General features: G+C 45.4%; 1 protein-coding gene across 2 annotated transcripts in view; it reads left to right on the top strand.

The window, feature by feature from the left end:
* Positions 1–13,073, top strand: part of STK35 (serine/threonine kinase 35) — a 139,694-nt gene extending 126,621 nt beyond the window's left edge. The window contains exons 4-5 of one of the 2 annotated variants that reach the window (XR_011494598.1): positions 4–79; positions 6,182–13,073. The gene's annotated coding sequence lies outside the window, so the exon portion shown is untranslated. The remainder of the gene's footprint in view (positions 1–3; positions 80–6,181) is intronic. The other variant, XR_011494599.1, reaches the window with a different exon arrangement.
* The last annotated feature ends 1,392 nt before the right edge of the window (positions 13,074–14,465 follow it).

Here is a 14,465-nt window from a genome sequence, read left to right as displayed (position 1 = left end):
CAGCTACGCCTCCGGCTGGAAGCCAGGGATGGAAACAGATGTGCCTGGAGTTCTGTGTAGAAAAATGATAATTGAGCTGGTAAGTGATTAAAATTTTTTGTATGAAAACAACACAATTGTATTATGGTGTAGAATATAGAATTCTCGTGAGTTTTTCAGATGGTAGTAGAAGTCAAAAGAATTCATCAAGCCGCACTCCCAGACTTCTCTAAAAGCTCATGTTGTCCTTTCTGGCCTAAAGGACATTAGTGGGAAGGTCTGGGGACCCAAGTCCACAGGATAGAGCCCCAACTTCCTGGCGCAGGTGTGGGAGTTCTCGTAGCTTCTGATTCCGGCGGAATCCATCTGTCTACCCTTACCGTCCGCTTCTCCCCATGTATTCTGTGTCTCACATTCACAGAACTACGTGCTCTCCCCTAGTGCCTTTGCCCAGAAGCTTTCTGTCCTTCTCATCCGATATACTGCCCATCCCGAGAGAAGCAGTTCAGCACAGCCTCTGAAGCCAGGCCACCTGGATTTAAATCCTGCCTGTGCCACATTTTTAGCTATGTGATCTTGGGCAAGCTCCTTAACCTCTCTGAGCCTCACTGACCTCATTTGTAAAATGCAGGTACTAAAGGTGCTTGGTAAGATTGTACTGAGGTTTAAGTGGGTTAATATACGTAAAGCGCTTAGAACAGTACTTGGTACATGCTAAGTGCTATATAAAGGTATTGTTATTAATGTTATTATTATTTTTATTATTCAAGGTCCAGTTTCCTTGATTCCCCCACGTCTCTTCTCCCTAGGTATTTGCACATTATTCCGTACCTTCTTTCTCTTCCCTTTAGAGAGTGTTCTCATGGAGAAAGGGGACCTGCCTCTTTATCTTTAAATCCCCAGTGTTTAATACATAACGGATAATCCATGGACGTTGCTTAGATGGTCACTGAATGAGATAGTGATTATAACAATAATGGTCTGAATTCTAGTACCTGTCATCATTTCTTTGTCCTGTCCATTTGTTGACGCAGTAACTGATGATGTGTTTTTTTCACATCCTCAGTAGGGTTTGCAGTGAAAACATCCCTCTAGAAACTGTTTCTATTAAACCAGTGTTTCTCGAGCTGTGTTCGTACTCACAGTTATTCTCCTAAAACCAGTTCCATGGACAAATAAATCTGAGAAATTCTAGGTCACACAAAACCAACCAGACTCTCTTTACTATAGCACTTCTCAGAGCCTTACTAAGCTAGTTCACGTCCAGGAGGGGGTGGGCGGAATGCGACATAAAGTTAGCAAATTTCTTAACTTTTTTTAACCAGAGGACATTTTTCTCAGAATGTTATCAACATCTAGTGGGACTAGTTCTTTGGAATGACGCTGATGAAAAACTGCACCAACTCAACCTCATCCTCTCCTAGAGCTGCCTGGCCTGGGGCTTGGGCGTGCTGCCATTATGTCACCAAGTAATTGCCCTCTGTGGTCCCAGGCCTGGAGAGGTCTGTACTTCTGTCCGAAAACTCTTATCCAAGAACATCTGTGGCAGCTCATTTATCCATTCAGTAAAGATTATTGAGTTTCTGCTGTATGCACTCACCTTGGAGAAAATGGGATGCTTAAGCAAGGAACTAGGATTCAGAACAGAGACCTTATGGATGTGGAGACAGTGGGGCCCTCTGCTGGCTGCCCAGGGAACTGGGACAGAGTTGGTTTCTCTGCTCCAGACCTCTCCGTGGATAGGTGGATAGGTGAGTAGCTTGAGGTCTCCAGAATGGTAATTTAAAAAAAATTTTGAGTTCAAACAGCCAGCTGGAGGCAGCCTGGAAGCAGTATTTTCCCACTGCATCACGCTGCCTCTGAAGCTCAAGTTTCTGAGCCAGAGAAACACAGACACACAGTATAAGCAAGGAAGAATTTATTTCATGGAGCAGCCTGGGGTCCTTGAACTTGTTCAGGGACATCATAGGTTAGATATCTTTCCCACTTGCACTCTCCTATCGATGATCCCAGATCATGTTTATTTACATAAATATCTGTCTTCTGGTTGCTTCCATCTTTGACCACTCTTGGTGAAGATGTGTGTGGCCTGAGATGCGCCGCAGTCAAAGCAGGGCGCACTTTAGAAGCCAGAGGGCTGTAGCTGTGGTTTGCCAGCCTGGCAATTGCTGATGGGAGGAAAGCAGGACAGCGAGAGTGGTGCCTCCAGACTGTGAGTGAGTTTGCGGTCCTGTGGTTCCTGAAGCTCCGTGTGAATACTAAGCCAACAGGAATGTAACACACACACACTGCAGATTAGAGTGATACAGGCCACCCACTCTCGCTCGAGGCTTCTCACAGCCGCCCAGCCTGCTCACCTGGGGCCCAAGGCACGCTCCCCGAGGCACCAGGTGTTAATGTCAAGGAACCGACGTCCACTCCCCAGGAACGGTGCTGCTCAGTGTCCTCGACAAAGTCTCTCCGCTTTCTGAACGAAGTCCATGCACCCACCGCGCGCCCCCCTGGTTCGTCACCCGCGCCAGCCCGCCTTTCCCAACTTCTCTTCTGATCTCCCTCTATCCTCGCTCCTGCTCTGCCGAGAACATGCCCTGTGCTTCCCCCATCCTGGAGCGTTTGCCTGCAACTTTCTTCCCTCTGCCTCTGCCTGCTGAGATCCTACGACTTTTCCACGGCCTGTGAAACAGTCAGGTCGGGGGGCAGCTGCATGGAAGAGAAGTTCGGCTACACTGGCTGAACCAAGTAGGGGTAAAATCGTGCCGCACAACAAGAAGCTCTGGGGCAGGCAGGCGAGGGGTGGGACGACAGCTCCACCCTGGGTTCCTTCCAGGAACCAGGCTCTTTCCATCTTCCCTACGCCACCTGCCTTGGTGATAGCTGCTGGAGTCTCAGCATTACCCACGTTCCAGCCAGGAAGAAAGAGGCAGAAGCTGTCCTGAAAGAAACCTGCTCAAGTCTCATTGGCCAGAAAGGGGTCACCTACCCACCCCCAACTGCGAGGGCGTCGCGGAAGGCTTTTAGCTTTCTAGCCTCTATGGGCCGGCTAGAAGGGAGTTGGAATGAGTGTCTAATGATTCAACCTGTTTTAAATATTGCCTCCTCCCTGAAGCCTTTTCCAAACCTCTGAAACTTCCTTAGCTTTCATGGAACACGTGCAGACCTGTTTTAGAGCGCTCACGTTGTTCCCTGCCTTATACACCTGTCTTACCTTTCCTTCAGGATTATAAGCTTCTCAAGCATGACGAATGAGTCCTTCACATCCTGTTTCCATTGTAGCTCCTTTAGGATTGATGTGTGATTTCAGCTCCATTCTCGTGTGTCCTTCCTCCGTCTCTCCTTTTCCTCAAATGCACCCATTAGACCTTCCATCAGCGTGTGTTGATTTCAACTGAGTTGAATTAAAAGGGAGAACCATGGTGTGGTTACTGGAAGCCTGTTGGATTTAGGTGTTGGGTTTGGTGTTGGGTTGGCAGGCCTGAATCTGATGCCCGGTTTCACTGTATGACTTTGTATGAGTCGAAGGGCCTTTTTGCACCTGTTTCCTCATCTGCAAAATTAGGAGATTGAATTAGATGGTCTCAAAGTTTTCTTCCAGCTTTAAGAACCTAAAGCTTCTGATGGGTGGCACTGATTAACTGCCCTAGGGCCTACATGGAGGTAGAGCCCATTCAGGCCCAGTGGGAGCCAATGGAACAGGGAACTGAGAAGTCCAGCACTTCTTACTCAGGGTACAGCGTATGGGCCCAGGCCAAGCTCAGAGGGGCAGGAAGGTGAGGAGCAGAAATTGAAAAGAGACTGGGCCAGAGCAGCATGGCTAGGAAGCTGGGGATGAGAGGTTAGTCCTGCTGTCAGCAGGCAAGAGCAATCTGGGGAGGTCATGTTTCAGGAAACAGACAACCTCCGATCCACAAATCTTGAAGCCTCATCTCCTGACGACAAGAGAAGGGCTCTCACGAAGACCTCCTTTAGATGCAGGGGAGCAGAGCCCACATCTGGCATTGTATGTCAGCTGGAACGGGTCACCAGTGCATCTATCTAAAATTCCTACATGGGATAAGGAAGCAAGACTTACGGCTTGAAGACCCAGGTCTGCCCTTGTGTTTCTCTGAACAAGTTAAATGTCCTCTGTGAGTTTCAGATTCCTACCTGTAGAAGATAGGCCCTGGTGTCTATCACTAATGTTTCAATTTGTAGTACTGGAACAAAAACAGATTAAAAGCTGGAACAGCTTCCTAAGGCATCAAGTCCTCCTCTTGGCCAGAAATACTTCATGATTTGTGGGGTCCCTGAAGCATCTCTGAAGACTCCTGTGGCCGCAGGGAAAATCACTAGACTCGGTGACCTTGGGCTCCCTCCCTGCTCAGCTGCTCGATGACCCTGTGCCTTTTCTGATTATGGTTACAGCTTTTTCTTTTTTTTCACGTTTTCTATCTACCATAGTTTGACCCCAAGTACCGGCATCTTTTACAAGAGATAATTGAGTTAAGAAGGTCTCATCATGGCTTGTGATTTCAAGCTGACGTGTTTCACCTCTCACAATGCTTCTTTCTGACCGTTCTTCATTCTCTTTATTGAAGTTTTCATTTGCCCTTCCCCACCCCACAGTCTCCTTTGTCCTGACTGCAGACACTCATTCACCAGATGGGATGACAAAACAGGCTGTCCCCAGCCCTCGTCTCCAGGTTCAATGAGTCACAGGCAGGCAGCGAAGATGAGGCTGAAAAGAAACCTCACACCTGGATGAGGCTGCTGATTCTGCTCGATGCCGCACCTCAGCGGTGGAAGATGCTGACTCTAGTGTTTTATTCATGTGGTCTCTTGGGGGAAAAACCTTTTGAGGTTGGTTTCACAAGTGACCTGCTGGACTGGTTTCTCTAGAGTTGTCCAGCCCAAAATTTGTGATTCTTCCTTCTCTTCTTTCAACTTATTAATAATAATAATGATGACAACAACAATGATATTCCACTGTCATTTATACGGTGTCTGTTAGGTTCCAGGCCTGGACTAGACGCTCCACATCCATCGTCTTTAATTCTCATTACTTTAGAAAGTAGGTATTATTGTCCCCATTTTGCAGATGAGTAAATCTCATGGAAATTAAGTCCTTTGCTCCAAGTTGCCCCGCTAGTAAAAAGCAGAGTCTGGATTCTAACCCAAGTCTGTCTGATTCCAGTACTCACGTTCTTTCTACCGCCCCGTAAAGAGATGGTGTGCCTTTTTTGGGTGTTAGGAGTTTGTGCCCATTTTGATAAGTAGAGTAAAAAGGAAGAGAGCAGAGAAAAAGCTACTGATAATGTTAAAACTATTACAAAGTTACTTGGAAATGAAGTGAGAAAAAAGCGTAAAGCAAATCTTATTTCTGGGGCGAAACCACAGATCAACGTAGGTGCAAACATATCCGTTGCCTCATTTAATCCTCCTGCCGGCCCCATGAGGCGCGGCTGTCACAACCAGAACCTTTTGCTGACAACGGATCAATGAATTGTCGCTTGAACACCTACTGTGTGCCAGGTTATTCTTGGGATCTGGGTGGGATACAGAGATGACTGAAACAGGGGTTACATGCAATCTTTATTTTGTTTTATTTTCATTTTTTTCCCACAACGAATTTATCATGAGAAAAGATTATCTTCCCCCATCCAAAAAATGACAAGACAAGAAAAAAAGTTAGACCATGCCCGTTTAGAGAGATCAAAGTCTAGGAGAAGAGACAGATGTGCACAGTGAACCAACATCCGTGGCAGATCATGGTAAATTTTGTCCAAGAATACACACGGAAGGGACAGTTTTGACCCTGGGAGCAGGAGCCCTTTCGATGCTCTGTGAATTAGCAGCAAGAATAATCCTCATCCAGCCTGCCTCACAGGGTGGTTGTGAAAGTTCGACAGATGGACAAAAGCTCTCAAATCCTGCACATCCTGTAAAGGGTTGTTATTCCTGCTCAGGTTTGCCAGTAGAGTTGAGAGCCTTAGCCATTCTGTTCCCCGGGGCGGTTGTGCTGGGTCTGGGGTCATCTGAGGACTGTCCTCTCAACAGTGTTGTGAGCCCTGGAGCTCATGTTGGGTGTGGCAGCCCCAGTAGCCACTGAGTTCAGTCCTCTTGCTGTGCTCATTCTCGCCCTCATTCCCTTTCTCTCCATCCTCTTGGATTGTGCTCCCTTCTTCGCTCCTAGAAATCTCTTTAATCCTCCTTGTCCTTTTTCCAGACTGTGGTGGTGTCCCCAAGACCAGCCCAGGACGCAGCACACAGCTGCGCTCACAGCTATGATTTATTACCGTGGAAGGAGGCAGCGCCAGATCAGCCAAGGGAAAAGGTGCGGGGAGCAGAGGCCGGGGGAGACCAGGCCCAGGCTTTCGGGCTGCTAACTGACTCTCACGCAGGGTGTACTTCATTCCTGCAGTAACCAACTGTGACTACACATGTGAAATGTTGCCCACCATGGAAGCTCACCTGAGCCTCGGGGTCCACGATTATGTCGGGGGTCCACCACCTAGGTACCCTCCGCCTAGCACGCACCAAAATCCTGGACTGCCAGAAGGAAAGCGGATGTTCAGCAGAAACCACGTTGTTTGTATGAGCAGCTCAGCATGGTGAGCCACTCTTCATTTTGGTAATGGTGAGAACACTCCCCAAATCCGTGTTCCCAAATCACAGCCAAGGGCTACACCTGCGAGCAGGTCTTTCTAAAAATGGCGGTCTCGGGCCTGCTATGTTCGCTCATCTGCACAGTCCACCCCCTGGGCTCTTGGCCAAGGCATCTTTACAGCAAAATTGTCATGTCCAGGAGCCCATGCAGCAGAGTGAGACAGCCCAGCAGTCTTGATCTCAGACAGGCCCCTTAGGGGTGCTCGACGGAGCCACTTAAAACAAAGCCCAGTCACCACACCAGGTGGCTTTCTCCTTATGTGTTGGTGTGAGCCTTTGTTACCAGCCCGAGGCATTGCTGACATACAGCACAGCTTGGACCGTAAGTCGAAGCTGACCTGAAGGCTTTCCAGGACTGAGGCGGTGACAGGAGGAACACACAGAAAGAACGCAGCCCAGAGGCATGCGTCGTACCCCTGGAAACAAAGAGCTGACAATCACTGGGGCACGCCAAGCAGGACATGCATTAGTCAGGCAGCACCAGTCAACAGGGAGCCCAGTGTGGTCTCCCACCACGGGAACTCCCACCACTGGCTTCCAGCTCCAGCCAATTAATTCCATTCAGCCCTCGGATTCAGAGGGACTGCCTGAGGCCGTCAGTGACAAACGGTTTGCTTGTCGGTGACACCAGCTCGTCTGCTCAGGAGTGTGGATGTGTCTGGAGGTGTTCTGCGTGCGAAGTGGGGGAGCAGGGCCCCCTGCTGACCGGCAGCCATGGGCTGTCAGTGTGATCAGAGAGGCTCAGCCGTCAGTTTGAGTCGAAAGCTTTCCCGAAGCTTGGAAAGGCAGTTCAGGGAGCATTCCTTCAGGAAGAGGGGAAGCTTCGAGGGGCTGTCATGAAAAACAGCATTTGTGCTCCCCTGCGCCTCCCTAGGTGCCAGGGTTTTTGTTTTTTCTCTCTTGTCTCCAACTCTGTGTGTCCCATTTAGCAATCATAATGTTGCATTTTTAAAAATCTCTTACCATCATCCAAACCTTTCACCTGGAACGGTTGCACGCGAGAGAAACAAAAGCATTCTCACAGAAAAACGTTTTTATACAACTGAACCAGAAAGATCATCCTGTTCAGACGTTAGAATGAAATCCTGAGTTTTCAACAGCTTTCAAAATGGGTTTCCTGAACCTCCCATCCCTTTCATCCTGATCTTTTATCCAGCGAGCTGCCTCTTCTGGAGCGTGCTGTGTTTAATAATCAAAGTGCTCGCAAGCGTGTGCACCAGGAGACGGGGCAGGAGTCAGGCGCTGGTGCAGCGCAGCCAGCTGCAGCCGACCCAGGAATCTGAGTGGAACAAGCAACGGCCGTGAGGCGGCTCTTGAGAGGCGGTCAAGAGTGTAATCTGTCCGGAGAGGGCGAAGGGGTCACAAGCCAGGGAGGTGCCCTCCCCCACCTTGCAGCTTTCCGCAGTAGCCTAAGTTAAAAGGCAATCAGTCTGTCTGATGCATTTCAGATGGTCCCATCAGGGCCAAAGCCCTTCCCTGTGGACATTTGTATGTGACCCTGATGGTTCAGCCAGCGTCTTACCTTCTCATAGTTCAGGCCCCCAAAGGGGTACCCTATATCTACATGGGCCCCTGAGTTGAGGCCCTCTTCTTTGGGCCAGTGCCAGCTTTAGTTCAGCACAGCTGGGGCTGAGGCTGAGGCTGAAACAGCCGCCAGCAGGTAGAATCAGGTTTCAGCTCTGAGTCAGGTCCAGGCAATTCGGATCAGGGAATTCATGACTCCGAAAAAAGCCTTGGCAGCACAAAGGGCTGACTCTAGAGGGCCAAAGGGCTGGCTTCCCAGCCCCAGGGACGACCAGCAGGTCTTTCCTAAGCTCTTTCTGTCTTGTCATTCTTAGAGTCTAAGTCGACACACTCAAAAAATATGCACAGCAGGCAAGAAAAACATCAGCCTGTAAGGGTCGGCTTTTACAAGATGTGATATGATTTATAAGAGGTCATTAGCTGCTAAAAATCTTTAAAAACTCCAAAGTGTATTTTCAGCTGGTGAGTGCCTCTCCTTTGGTGTCAGTTTCCTTTTCCCAGAGGCTCCAATAGGTAAAAATCATAGTAAACATCATCAGAATGGAGACTTACTGTTGTAATATCCAAAGAGTTTAAATCCTAATTTGCTCATTAGTGGCAAAAAAGGAGGGAAGTCGGGTCTCACTAATACTGTTTTTTTGTGGGTTTTTTTTTTGCAGTTTCCCCGATTGGGATGATCTTTCTAGCATTTATGAAATTACAAGCCTATAACACTTTTCCTCAATGTTTACCATACATCCAGATACCATAGCCACAAAATACAAAGCCATTTTTAAAACTACCCCCTCTCCTTTTGTTTCTCATTGTGAATTTACTCAAATCCCAAGCAGGAAATTCGGCATGTGCAGGGTTAACATCACAGCAGCTGGGAGAGCTTGGCTGGAATGCCAGGGGGAGGTGGCACGAAGACATGGTGGCATCGCCCCTTCTGTTTGTTTTTCCCTCTGGTTTAAAGTTTCGCTCTGTCAAAATTGACAACAGTGAATCCATTTTAAAATGGCGTCGGAGCTGCATTTCCAGAGAAATTGCTTTGCTGTCTTGAAACTGGGGCTGGGCCAAACCTTTGGGATGGGCCAAAACAGCGACTGTTTTACAAACAATTATCTGAGAAGTCAGCAGGAGAACGGACATCCTGATCACGAAGCTGAGGACTGCGGACTCTCTGAAGGTAGAATCAATAGTCAGTCAGGGTTTAGCCAAGACTAGCTTCTGCCTCCAACTCCAATTAAAATTCTTTGTGATACAACCTCCCTTCTTTGCCTTTAAAAGCCCCGGACTTTTATTCCCTAGCAGGACACTATTTGGGTTTCTACCTGAATCTGTGCTCCCCAAATTGCAATTCTTTGATCCCGAAATAAACGCCTCTCCGCCTCTCCTTTTGGCTCTTTATTTTTAGGTTAACATAATGGTGCCAGAAAGCGGGACCTGAAATGATCTCACTTTCGTGGACTGGCATCCCCTGGAAATGGTTGGGCAGCAACTCCCCCCTTGCGTTCAGCCGCTTCCACGGACAGCCAGCTCCTCCGATAGTGGGACCTCTCGGGCTCGGACCTCCCTCCCTTTGGTTGAGGTCAGTGCCTCTCTTTGGGATCAGTATGGCAGCTTTTGCCATAGCAGGAGAGGGGCCAGCAGGGGATTCCCTCGTTACTGCACCCACATGGCTCTTGCTGCGGGAGGATTGCCTCCACTGAGCGCTCCCAATTCGGAGGGGTTTCCCTAGGTAGAAATTCTGCTTAGACAAACTTTGTTGTGGGTTAATATGCACATGAGGTAAACACTATTGCTAAGGGACATCTTGGAAACCAAAGCTGCCAAATTGGTGGGCGTGGGTCGAGCATTTAAGAGCGCTTAGGGTACCCACCACCTCAAGAAGTCTGCCAGGATGGGATAAGTCGGTCATAGAACAGGTTAGATTGACACTAGGTCACCCACTAACCCCAAGAAAACTTCCCTACAACAAAGTACACTGTAAAAACACCACTTGGTCTCAACCCCATGGCACACACATCCCTCTTAGGTATCAGTTTGGCTCCAAGAGACCCAGGGCTTAGCTAACCCTGTTAACGTGCATATAAAGAAAACCCTATTGTCATTCAAGGTCGCGCTTTTCTCTACCGTGGGATTTTCGTTATCTGCTTCCCTAGGATTTCCTCCCTCAGGAACTCCAGCTGGTTTTATGTTTAAGAATTCCAGTCCTGTAAATTCTTGACCCAGTGGACCCATAATACAAAAGATGATTTAAAGTTACAGTGGCCACTTTGGGGCTCTTTAGAGCTTCCAAAACTTGTCTTTTTACATAACCAGCTTGGAAGCTGCGTATTTAAAATCAGGCTGGCAGGATGGAGCACAGTTTTCAATTGGCGTACAGACAAGAGGAATCTCAAACCGCTGCCAGCCTGAGGAGTTATGCTGACCATTAGAAGGAACGTTCCAATTGGATAAGATCATTTAAGAAACGCACTTAAAAGCCAAGGCTTTAAAATTCCAAAATAGCTTCATTGAAAGATTTGTTGCAAAAAGCTATTAAAAAATTAAGATATAAGAGGTACCTCAAAGAAAAGACTACACAAAAGTTGGTTAAGTTAGTGCCTATACGGACACCCTCATATCTACCTTCGAGGAAGGGCCCCATATGGGCCCCTCCCAGAGTTAATGAGACTGAGAGATTTTCTGGTAAACTGCTATGTTATTTCCTTAAACAGCCAAGGGGAAACTAAAGTTAAAAATTAATAGAGTTGTTTAATACTACCAGAAATATTTACTATTTTCCCCACCTGAAATCTAACAAGATAGTTGAAAGGATTTCGTAACATGATCAGAAATTTGGCCCAACTGGAAGCTGATAGTCAGAGCCTGATGGGAATTTTTTTTCTAGGCTTTTCCCCACAAAGGGAAAGAAACAAATTAGGGAAAATGTAATTGGATGGGTATGTCAGGCCTTGATGAGCAGCTAACCTCCTCTGTTTGTCTCAAAAGGCTTATAACCTCTCTGGGAATTGTTATCTAGACAATCTCCAGTTACTAAGACTAAAGGAGAGAAAAGGGGAAAGAAGCTTTTGGAGATGCAGACTACTACAGAAGGACCCTTGCACAAAAATCTAAAGAAAATTTTAAAAAGTGGAGACTAGAAAATCTTTGTTTTGCATCGGTCTGTGTGTGTCTGTGTGTCTATGTGTGTGCTATAAACATGAGATATTTTTCTACCTCCAGGTGGTATTGCCAAACTTAAGAGCCCTGTTTAATTGGCTTTAAGGTCAAACACTTGTAAGATTTGGGCATTTTAAAGTTCTCAGAAGTATAACAGAAAGTAACCCAAATGTTTTTCAAGTTCACAAGATATGGACTAATCTTTGGTAAATAGAAGCTTATTGAAGTTTGTTGGTTTGATTGAAATAGGTATGTCCTCAGAGTTATCAGCACTGGATACGATGCAGGCATGCAGCCTTTATTCTACCCGGGTTTATCAGTCAAACAAACTTATGACATCTTTGTTACAAAATGTCAGCTATAAGAATAATAACTTACAATGATGGCTGATTTTGTCTAATGTCTCATGAAGTTTTTGTAGGCAATCTAAACATAATTATTGGGAACAAACAAACTAAACAGATTTAAGTAAGATAAAAAGGTTTTGGGTGAACGTTTTAACAATAATTATGTGTTATGGAATATGTACTTAGAACAACTTCAAAACCTTTTTGGCAACTTGAAATAGAGTTTTGCAAAATTAAGTTGAATGGTGGAAACTGATCGAGTGTCTAGATCATTTCCAAATAAGATAAAACATTAGACATTCATTACTAAACATAGCTTTACCTACTTTTGGCTTCTTATTTCAGAAAAAAAGAAAAACCCTAAAAGATGTTTGGGTTTATTAATAAATGTGTTTTGTGCTGAGAAATTTTCTATGAGAAAACACATGTTTCTAGAAAGTATTTATAAATCTGCCCATCTACAGAGTGCTAATGTAAAAGGCAGTTTATAATTGTTTACTTCTTAGTTTTCACTAAAAATTAAGGTTTCTAAGGGTTAAGAATTCTAATTAATACATGTTATTCAAGGTACTAAAAATTAATAAGGGAAACATCTCTATACGAGGAAAGTAAGACGTATGTTTTCAGTTAACAAAGGTGTGAGAAATGGAGATACATTCTTTGTGAAAGAGAAGGAAAATAATTTCTCCTAAGGAGAGGCCAGAAAGGAGGGAAGGCATGGGACAAATTCTGAATGTAAAAAAGAAAGTCATAAAAGGTTTGTGGGGGCTGGCCCCTTGGCACAGTGGTTAAGTTCCCACCTTCCACTTCGGTGGCCTGGGGTTCGCCAGTTCAGATCCCAGGTGTGGACCTATGCACCGCTTGTCAAGCCATGCAGTGGCAGGTGTCTCACATATAAAGTAGAGGAAGATGGGCACAGATGTTATCTCAGGGCCAGTCTTCCTCAGCAGAAAAGAGGAGGATTGGTGACCGACGTTAGCTTGGGGCTAATCTTCCTCAAAAAAGAAAAAAAAAGGTTTGTGGAAGAAGAACCCTGAGAAAAGAGTTTTGTGCATGGTCAAGTCAGGTAAGATTGAAATGAATTTAATTAAATAAGTGTTTTAATATTAAAAGTAAGCTGGTGCAAAATTAGCATTTGGTTTCCTCTCTTTTAAAAGGATAGTTTTTTTGGACTTTTAGTCTGGTCTTGATAAAGAAATTATGAAAGGTTTCCCTCTACCTTTGAGAAAGTGTACCTAAAAGGCAGGGATTCTATGTTTGTCAAAATAATTTCCTATGTTCAAAAAAGCTGAGGCCTTGGGGCTGGCCTGGTGGCATAGTGGTTAAGTTTGGGTGCTCTGCTTCAGCAGCCTGGGGTTCTCCGGTTCGGATCCAGGCACGGACATATGCACCACTTATCAAGCCATGCTGTGGGAGACATCCTACATATAAAAATAGAGGAAGATGGGCACAGATGTCAGCTCAGTACCAATCTTCCTCAAAAAAAAAAAAAAAAAGAATATACTGAGGCCTCTCTATTAAGAGAACTAAGGTTTGTTTTTTGGGTTTTTTTCCCAACTGTTTAACTCTCTGTGTTTGCATTTAACATCTTTTGTTGTCACTTTGTTTAAATGGATAAACAAGTGTTATTCACAGTAACCTGTGATCCTATTTGACCAACTGTTTTATATCGCATGGCTGAATGTTATTAATATGTGTTCTAAAAATTACATGAAATTCCTAAAAATCTGCTATGTTCTGGTAAAATATCAGTCATAATTCTAGTTATTATTTTAAAATGTTTGTCACAGAAATAACCACATTTCCTTGTCAGTTGCATTGTAATCAGGTCTTTAACTATACCACTTTAAGTCTTTTGTCATTTGCAAATAGTTATTGTTTTTCTCTGATGCTTTTGCAAATACGTTTCATCTTCAGAGAGGTTCACGGAAAGGAACCTGACGCTTACTCTGGAATACAGGTTTCTGATAAACTTTCAGATCATAGAACTAAACTTGGTAAGAAATTACAGAACTCTCACAGAGAGACTGATGACTTCATAAAGCCGCTAAGAAAAGATCAAGAGCAAATATTAATTACGTGGGACTACGTGAACCGAGGATGATGCTCTAATGTTTTGTTTTTCCAGATTTAAAGAAATCTTTTCTCCTAAGCTATCAACAATTTGGTAAGATACACCTTTGTGAACAAAGATGAAACGTTTACTTTTTCTTCCTACCTGAGCCCCCCAGAATTCAGAAACTCCCAGTGAGTATTATTGTTTTCATTTAATCAGGCCAAGTTTAAACAAATTAGTTTTACTGTGATTATCTTTGGTAAAAAAATGAGGGTAATTGTAGAGAGAAAAATTATGTTTGCACCTTTGTAGATATGAGGCTCTAGTCCCGTTAATTGTCTTTGAGGTTATGTTGTCTACGTGCAGACTGGACTACCCCAGCCTCAGGTATTGTCTTTGGTCTCACTGACTGTTAGCAGTACCCTCTTTGGAAAACATGAGCGGGGCTGGCCCCGTGGCCGAGTGGTTAAGTTCGCGCGCTCCGCTGCAGGCGGCCCAGTGTTTCGTTGGTTCGAATCCTGGGCGGGGACATGGCACTGCTCATCAAACCACGCTGAGGCAGCATCCCACATGCCACAACTAGAAGGACCCACAAGGAGGAATATACAACTATGTACCGGGGAGCTTTGGGGAGAAAAAGGAAAAATAAAATAAAATCTTTAAAAAAAAAATAAGAAAACATGAGCTGACTCCACATGAGACAGTCACCATCAGATCAGTGTCTATTTGACACAGCCTTCCTCTGACCCGCTGCTGGCTTATGCGCGTAT

Source organism: Equus asinus, chromosome 15 (assembly GCF_041296235.1).
Source record: "Equus asinus isolate D_3611 breed Donkey chromosome 15, EquAss-T2T_v2, whole genome shotgun sequence".
Lineage (NCBI taxonomy): Eukaryota > Metazoa > Chordata > Mammalia > Perissodactyla > Equidae > Equus > Equus asinus.
This window is presented reverse-complemented; position numbering and strand designations above follow the sequence as displayed.